At 31.8% G+C, this 8,902-nt stretch overlaps 1 pseudogene; it reads right to left on the reverse strand.

Annotated features, from left to right (window-relative positions):
• Nucleotides 1-4,517: 4,517 nt before the first annotated feature.
• Nucleotides 4,518-8,696, reverse strand: LOC126847654 (putative nuclease HARBI1; annotated as a pseudogene).
• Nucleotides 8,697-8,902: the final 206 nt, after the last annotated feature.

Below are 8,902 nucleotides of genomic sequence, written 5' to 3' on the forward strand. Positions count from 1 at the left end.
CTGTACATTTGAAAAACGTACATCATTTCGTGCATCGTCATCACTAGGTATTGGTGTAGATAATAACATTGTTTCTGTTTCTTCAGTTATGTCATGTAATCAGTCAGTGCCGCAACTACCGCCGGTGCAAGCGGTGCATCGCACCGCCAGACAAGCCTCCGGGTTATGTTTAAGGGGCCTCATATTTATGAAGACATAACAATTCAAGTCTAAACATTAATTTCTTAAAACAAGGTTTAAACAATTTTTAGTATTCGATTGGCCATTGGATTTAAAATTGATAAATTTTATTTTGTTTACTGTAGTTATCGATATTATGATTATATGACCACTCGATAGCCAAACGTGTGTCGTATAAATAAAGGTTATAAATATTTATATAAAAATTAAATGAAGACCAAACACAGATAACCACCTTATTTAGGAAAAAAAACTATTCCATTTATTTCCATGTATTATATAATAACAGGAGTGATAAGTTTCCAAAACTATAAATAGATTTATTGTATTATGATACTATCTACGCGCCCGCACCCAGCCGCTGCACATCTATTGGACTAAAAAAAAAATTGAATCATTTGAGTTTATTTTATTACTAACAATCTGGGAAAATATATTAAGGAACTTCTATTTAGTATCTAAAAAATTACAGAGCCCAAATACAAATCTTCATGATGCATGTACATTTTTAAAGGATGCTTCTTCTTCTAATATAAGTTTAAGGGATCATTATAAAGAGCTAGTTGCTTCTGCAAGTGAGCAATGTAATAAGTGGAATATACCAATCCAAAAAACTATTCGGCGCCGTGTGTATTCAAAAAAGATTTTTGGTGATGTTGCCGGTGATAGAAGACTCGATAGTTCTGAAGACAATCTTCGTGTGATGGTTTTTTTACCAGTTATAGATACAGCAATTTTACAACTTCAAGAAAGATTCAAAGGATTATTATTTAAAGGATTATTTGAGGTTACTAAAAGATTTGAATTTCTGGTACCGCATAATATATTATCATTTAGTGAAGAAGATATCACAAAAATGATTTAAGTACTGATATAACAATGCAAATTCTATCCCTTAAATCTAAATTAAAGGATTCATTAAAAAAGTTACATTGTATTAAACACCTTTTACAATGTATTTTAGAAAATGATATGGTCTCTATGTACAATGATATTTTTAGTGCATATATCATATTTATAACATTGCCAGTTACTGTAGCCAATGCAGAAACATCGTTTTCAAAATTAAAAATCATAAAAAACTACTTGAGAAATTCAATGTCTCAAGATCGCCTGATAAACATAAGTATTTTAAATATTGAACGAGGAAGAACAAAAGAATTGGATATGAACAAAATAATTCAAATATTTGCTACTAAAAAAGCAAGAAAACAAAATTTTCTTAAATAAACCAAAATTGAATTATAATTATTGTTACATACATTTTTTTTTTGACATGTTATAACTTATACACATATTAAATCCTAATATGTTTTAAATTTTTTTTGTTATTTTGGTAATAAACTGATTTATACACGTATGTAACAAGTATAAAGGTAATTAAAAAAAAAAGTATTCAAGCGTTTAAGTTGAAGCAACCTGCCAATTATAGTTCAGCTCTTATTAAGATTAAGTAAGTATTAAGTAGGGTTTAACTTTAGTTTTATAATTGGGGACCCTACAAAACTTTGGGTGAGCATTATAGTAAATAGGGGCCTCTAAAATCAGCCTGCACCGGGGCCTCTATAATGGTAGTTGCGGCACTGTAATCAGTCCTAACGTTATGTGCTACATAGCATTGTTAAAATGTCCCATAGCTAAATGGCCCATAACTTGTTTATGTAGTCCATAATTAATTTGATGTATCACATAAATTATGTTATGCACAAACAATATTTAAGCATCTCATAGCTATGTAAATGTTTATGGGATGTTAGCCATTTTTATCAGTCTTACTATGTTCATATCAGTGAAAATAAAATAAGATAAGAAGTGATAATAATTTGTGTAATTTTTAATTTTTAATTTTAATAATTAGTATAGTTTATATAAGTAAAACGCTATGAGTAACGAAGAAAAAATGAAGCGTGTTCGTGCTCCTAATATAACGGAAGAAGAAAAATATATTATTTTAAACTGTATATCCCAAGAAAAACATATCATTGAGTCTAAAAAAACCAGTACAGCGGGGTCGGGGCATAGTGGGGACGGAACATAGTTGGGTCGGGGCATATTGGGGACGGGGAGGTCACAGGTTTACAGGAATTTTTAAATCTGAAAGTGATAAAATCACTTTCGAAAAAACGCTTCGATGCAAATCGGTAGTTAGTATTTTCAAGCCAGTACAGTCCAAACCAAGCACAGTATAAACCAGCAAAGTTAGAAAGTTTTAAATGAAGGTTCTGTATTTACAAAAGAGCATCAAAGCGTTTATTTGAAAGCGATTTTATCCGAGAGGACTAGTACAGTAGAGTATTGGCATAATGTAACCAAAGCAATGAGGAAACGGAGAGGTCACAGGTCTACAAGAATTATTATAAATAAGTGATAAAATTGAATAAAATCGTAGGCATAAATTGAACGCAGGCTATAAAATAACGAGATAACGACAGTGGTTTTGTCGTATCAGAATCATTAAGTGTCTTAATAAGTACACGGACAGGTTTTTTTCCCAATAAATCGAGTGTCTACTATAATCAGTCACACGATTTAGTCGCCTGTGATATCATGTAATAAACACAATATTATGATACCGTCCATTGGGCCCTAACCTAATCTAACACGGATAGACGTTACCAACTGATAGTTTTTAGTGTTTGTTCGTTTCTCACATCTGGTACACTGGGTTTTTAGTTAAAAAAAAAAAAAAAAGTTGAATTTCTGTAAACTTTAAGTCAAAAGTGGTACTTGAGCACAAAACCTAATAGTATCATTCTACATAGATATAAATAAAATTGTTTTAATGATTTGATCAATTTTTTTTAAAGATTTTAGGTGTTTTTGTTAAAATATACGCAATGGGCGAAAACACGGTTTTCCGGCAATTAAAAAAAAACAGTAGTGCCGAATTTTTCACCCGCTTAATATGTTATGGATACATATGAGTTCCAACTACTGGCAAATTTTCAACCCAAAAGTTTTAAAATTACGGCTAAAAACCCCGAAAAACAAAAAAACTTGTACCCCCCCCCCTAGGGGGCGGGAAATGGGTATATTTTGAATTTGACAAAACTGACATGCGCGGGCATACCAAATAAATATTTCTTATACATTTCAACTCGATCCGACTCTTTTTCTCGATACTATAGCCAGTAAAAGTTCTAACTTAAAAATTCGTACGGTTTTTTTTTTTGTTTTTTCAACTTTCGTCTGTGAAGACTTAAACTTTTTCAACTTTTACCCCCCCCCAAAGTACAAACTAGACAAAATTTGTGATTTATAGAGTTGCTATTCGAAGGAATTGGTCTAGTATTAAAAAAGTTACAGTGTATACAGCGAAAAAAAAAGCCCACATCAGAGTAAAACCAATACCTTCTCGCTTTGCATCGAAGCTAAAAACTGACAAGTTTACCAATAAAGATAAAAAATATAGCTTGGGAAAATGTAGCAGCTAATTTCAACACACACAACTAAGTAAGATAAACTACTAATATTATTATAAATAAATATAATGTAAATTACCGGTTATGTATAGTACTAGTTTAGTATAAACAATAATCTAAATTAGATATTGTACTTACTGAACTCGTACACGATTCTTTTTCTGGACGACCTAGGCGGCCTCTCACACAACGCACTGTTGCTGGCGGACTTACGCGGGATGACAGCACCAATCTGGACCGCGGGCGAAGGCGGTGATCACGGTTGACTGATGTCGGCGTCGTAGTGACGGACATCAGAATTAGCTATAAACAACCAGGGTACTCACTCGAACGGGGCGAATTGGAGTCCCGGAATCGACGCACTGTCGACTGAGACTTGGGTTAACCCGGACGCAATGTCACAGAGTCAAATACAATACACCGTTTGTGTACCATGTCCTGTTACAGATATTTACGTCGTTGTCTGCACAATTTAACGGCCGTAATGGCAAGAAAAATAAAAAGAGATTTGATATAAATGAAAACAAAAACTATTTATATTTTTCTTGAGTGTGTAGTAACAACGTGCACACACAAGTTAAGAACAGAACGAACATACATACAAAAAAAAATACAAGATATGATATGGGTGATAATACAGTATGTGTTAGAAGGCAAAGAGAATAGGTACAGTAGTAGTGAATTATTAAGATTAACAGGTGTGCGACGCATTGGACGGGGAAACGGATGGAGAGGAAAACCGGTTACAGCAACGAGCAACGCGGTCGCGTTGTAAACATAAACTGTTAGGTCCTATAACCGGCCTATACATGTGTTCCCTTCCAACCTTCGCGTTCATATCACCTACTACCATCTTTATACAGTGCAGCGGTAAAGTGTCATACACACTTTCTAGTTCTTCATAGAATTTATCTTTTATGTCTTCATCTTTTTCTTCTGTTGGAGCACAACAGTTTATAATAATTACGTCAAGTGTCTTTCCTGCTATGCGGATATAGCAAATTCTATCATTAAATGCTGAGAAAGTCTTCACATTTAGTAGTATCTTGTCGTGTATCATAAAACCTACTCCATTTTCATGTTTTCCATTAGTGGTGCCACTGTAGAATAGTGTTGTATTACCTTTTTTTAGGTTTCCACTATTTGCCACCTTATCTCTTATATTGCTAATATGTCAGTTGTATAGTTATTTTAAGCATCGAGTACATATTGCAAAGCTCCAGGTTTGTTTAGTGTTCTAACGTTCCATGTTCCTATACGTAGCCAATTTTCCGATTCCAGTTGTTTGCCATTCTCAATCCAATTCCGAGGCTTTTTTTATGGTTTCTTAACCGAGTGCTTTTTACTAGGTCGGGTTGTTAGCCCGACGCTCAACCCCCAAAACTGGAGGACCATTCCACACCAACTAATTAAAGTCAGCGTGGGGCTATTGCAATACACTTCGCAGTGTATTGGGCGATGGGAGCGCCATTTTCCCTACGCTAAAGACTGGGGTCCGCCGTTTCGTCACACCCGTTACCAATTAAGGTACCCCATGCGGGGATATTTAAATGGATTATGTATAATATGTTACTGAATTGTATCAGATAAGATCAATGATAACAGTGACAGTGTTCAGTTTGAAGAAATGATGGGTAATGATATCGATTGTCAAAGTACAGAAAATATAATTAATAATAATGCAGCTACATCAACTAATAAAACTAAATTAGACGGTAAACACTTTTTTGGTTTTACAATTTGTAATTTTATATTAATTTTTCCTTTAATGTAATTGTATTATAATATTAGATTTATCGATAAAGAACACATCAAAGAAGTCACTTAAATCTACAGTGAATGAAGAATCAAACTTAAGAATAAAAAAACTTAAATCAAATTCTGAATATGAAACTACTTTATACAAATTACAGGTAATTATTAAATAAATTTTAATAAAATAAAATTACTGATTTGATTTTAAATAAAATAGTTATAAAGTAAGTAGTAATTACAATTTTGTTTTTTAGATTCAATACCAGAAGTCATTATTAGAAGGCTTAATTGCTAAAAGAGCTGAAGAAAATATTTTGCATGAACTGAAAAAAGAAAAACTTTTGTTGGAGATAAAAAATTTGAAATCAGTTTATAAAAATTGTGATTAAATGTTAAAATAATTGTTTAAATTGTAATTTGAACTTTCTTACTGGATACTCAGTATAAAACCAAAGACTGATATAAAATATTGTTATTTAATTTTATTTGTAAACTACTACAAATAGTAGAAACCAAAAGACTGCTACAATTTACAAAATAGTGTTGTTTAATTTGTTTAACTTTATTTGTTAACTACTAAATTAAGTAGTAAAAATCAAAAGACAGGTATTAAACTTTATTAATTAAATTGTGAATTTGTATTTCTTAGTTATTCTATTGTATTTATTTGTAATAACTTATAAAGATATAATATATACATATGTAATTAAAGTGTCTAATAATGTAAGCTCTGCTAGCAGCTGCACCAACAACATCTCCATATTCATCATTAGCCCAAAGATTTTCTACTTCATCGTTCTCATCTTCAACCACAATTCCTGGTAATCTCAGTTTTAAACTTATGTTATATAGTACAGCACAGGATACAATTATTGAAACAATTGTGTTTGGCTAATTAGCTAAACCTCTCCTTAGACATGGGAATTTTCTTTGCCATACACCAAATACTCTTTCCATAATATTCTTGGTTTTAATGTGAGCTTTATTATACGTCTTCTCGGCATTTGCAACTGGATTGAGTAAAGGTGTAAATAAGTAGGGTTTGCATGCATATCCTAAACAAATGTATTAATTAATCTATTGTATTATTATTATTGTACTTACTACCTACAATAAAATAAAATAAATATAAAACCTTATAAAAAACATAATATAATTAATTCAATACTGTTACATTACCATTATCTCCCAGAAGTAACAGATTATTATTACTATTTGAAAATACAGCACATGCATGGCTGGCATTGAAGATGAAGCTATCATGGTAGCTACCTGGCCATCTAACCACTAAATCCTGTATTTCCATCAGTGGACCACAAACTAACTAGATACAATATTTTAGGATTGGATAGTTAAATAAACAAAAATAAAATATTATTGTTATAATATTAATTACTGGAACATTTAAAGAAAACCATCCTTTACGATTTCGATATACTTCTCCATTAAGACCACCTGGATTTTTGATTTGTATATGAGTGCAGTCAATACAACCTCCAACACCTGACATTCCAGCTATATTATAAAAATGTTGTCTAATGACACCCCATTCAGCTTCAGTTTGAGGAAACTTAACGTGATCCCCTAAGCGACTAGCAATCTGATCCGAAACTGTTTTAATGATTCTGGATACAGTGCTTTGGTGAATTCCTCTTAGATCTCCACAAACAGTCTATGATATAATACACATGTTTTTAATTTCATCTATCAACTGACATAACCTTCCTGAAAGTTTGATGCAGCATAAAATCGTAAAGTGGTTAGTAATTTTAATATTGGTGGAAAAGGTAATCCACGATTATTTGTATACTCAATACTTAATAATCCCATTATTTCATTTAAAACCACATTTTTTGGAAACCGGTACCAATTAAAAAACTCATTTTCGCTATATTTTTTAAATGGGTCTTCCATATTTCGAATGTACCTCCTTGGTACCCGAATAACTTTATCCTCCATAAATTCGCCAACAAAGGCCACAAACTCCAAGAAGTCATCCATACTTTTTATGAATTAATTAATTTTAATATAAATAGTACTTGATTAAAATTATTGATAAAGTTATCAATAATTATCATTTAAAAGTAGGTACATAACTCATTACATAAGACTTATGTTATGCTATTGAGCGCATAACTTTATGTGTCAGTTTATGAGACAACTAGCGTATAAATACCACTGTGCATAGTAAAATTTATAAATTTGTTTATGTATTACTTAATTGTTGCTAATGTGGCACATAACATGAATATGCATACGGGCCTTAATCTCACCTTGGGCTTTAATGCTGCTTATGGTTTTGAGTTTGCGTAAACTTGCAGCTACATAATTTCTAAATTAATCTATTTCATCTTCTTTAACAGTAGCTTTTTGGACAATATTGTGCAATAATTAGCAGTGTACTTCCTTTTTCTACACTTTTAAATCTTTTGGAGTAGATTTGTTTTTAGGTACCTCTTCTATTGGATTATCCGATATGTTTTCTGAATATAATTCCGCTGATACTCGAGTTTCATCATCAATGTCCTGAAACAAACAATTAATTTTTTTCAGGTTCTCAAATCTTTAGAAGAATGGAATAAAATAATTAAGGGTTTTGATACAAGATGGAATTTTCCCAATTGTGCAAGTGCCATGGATGGGAAACACGTTATTATCAAATACCCTGGGGTGGTACTGGCTCCGAATTTTTCAATTACAATAACACTTTTAGTATCGTTTTGTTGGTAGTGGTAGCATACGACTACTATTTCCAAATAATCAGCTTTTCAAAAAATAACCTGTAACTCTGGAAACTCTGCTCGAAACACAATACTTGTTCGTGAAAAACGTGCAACTATTTTAATACGGAAGGAGCTGTACCTTGGCAAGATAATGCCATTTCAGAAAATTAGTAAATAATCAAATTAAATTAATATAATTAAATAATAAATACACAAGTATATTTTGTGTATAATTAAAAATTCACTATTTGCTTAATAAATTACTATCTATTGGCTATTACATTATCTTGTTTTTCCCCAACCGATAAGGTTAAAAATATGGTTTACGAATTATTTGATGATATTGTGGGGAACAAGTGCACACGTTCCACGTATAACGCTTATTTTGTAGGAAACTACTATTTCATTATTTATTGTTACGACTGTGGTGGGTATTCCGTTGATATACAAACAATAGTTTTAATAATACTTTTTAAGGTGTACATATTTTATTTTTAACAACCACCTACTGTAATGATAGTTGAAAAATAAATAAATGACAACTAAAAATAAAGAAAATAGAATACTCTACACTTACCAGGTTTGACGAAGTAGCCCCTGGTGCAGTACTGGTCATGAGGAAGCTATCCAATTAATTATACCATTAAAGTTTTGGATGATATAAATCCTCCTCGCTGGATCCAGTTCCCATAGATGCCCGTACCTTTTTTTCTCTTGCAGATACTGGCTTCTATATATTTTTCATTTTCGTAGTAATTTTTTTGTACCAAATCCATCAATATCCAATTCTTCAGTGAAAGAAGAAAGCGCTTCATATGGCAT

The sequence above is a fragment of the Adelges cooleyi genome, unplaced genomic scaffold (assembly GCF_023614345.1).
Source record: "Adelges cooleyi isolate 19-005CV unplaced genomic scaffold, UGA_ACOO_1.1 ACOO_flye_CR_arks_rails_tigmint_CR_PRNA_115, whole genome shotgun sequence".
Classification (NCBI taxonomy): Eukaryota; Metazoa; Arthropoda; class Insecta; order Hemiptera; family Adelgidae; genus Adelges; species Adelges cooleyi.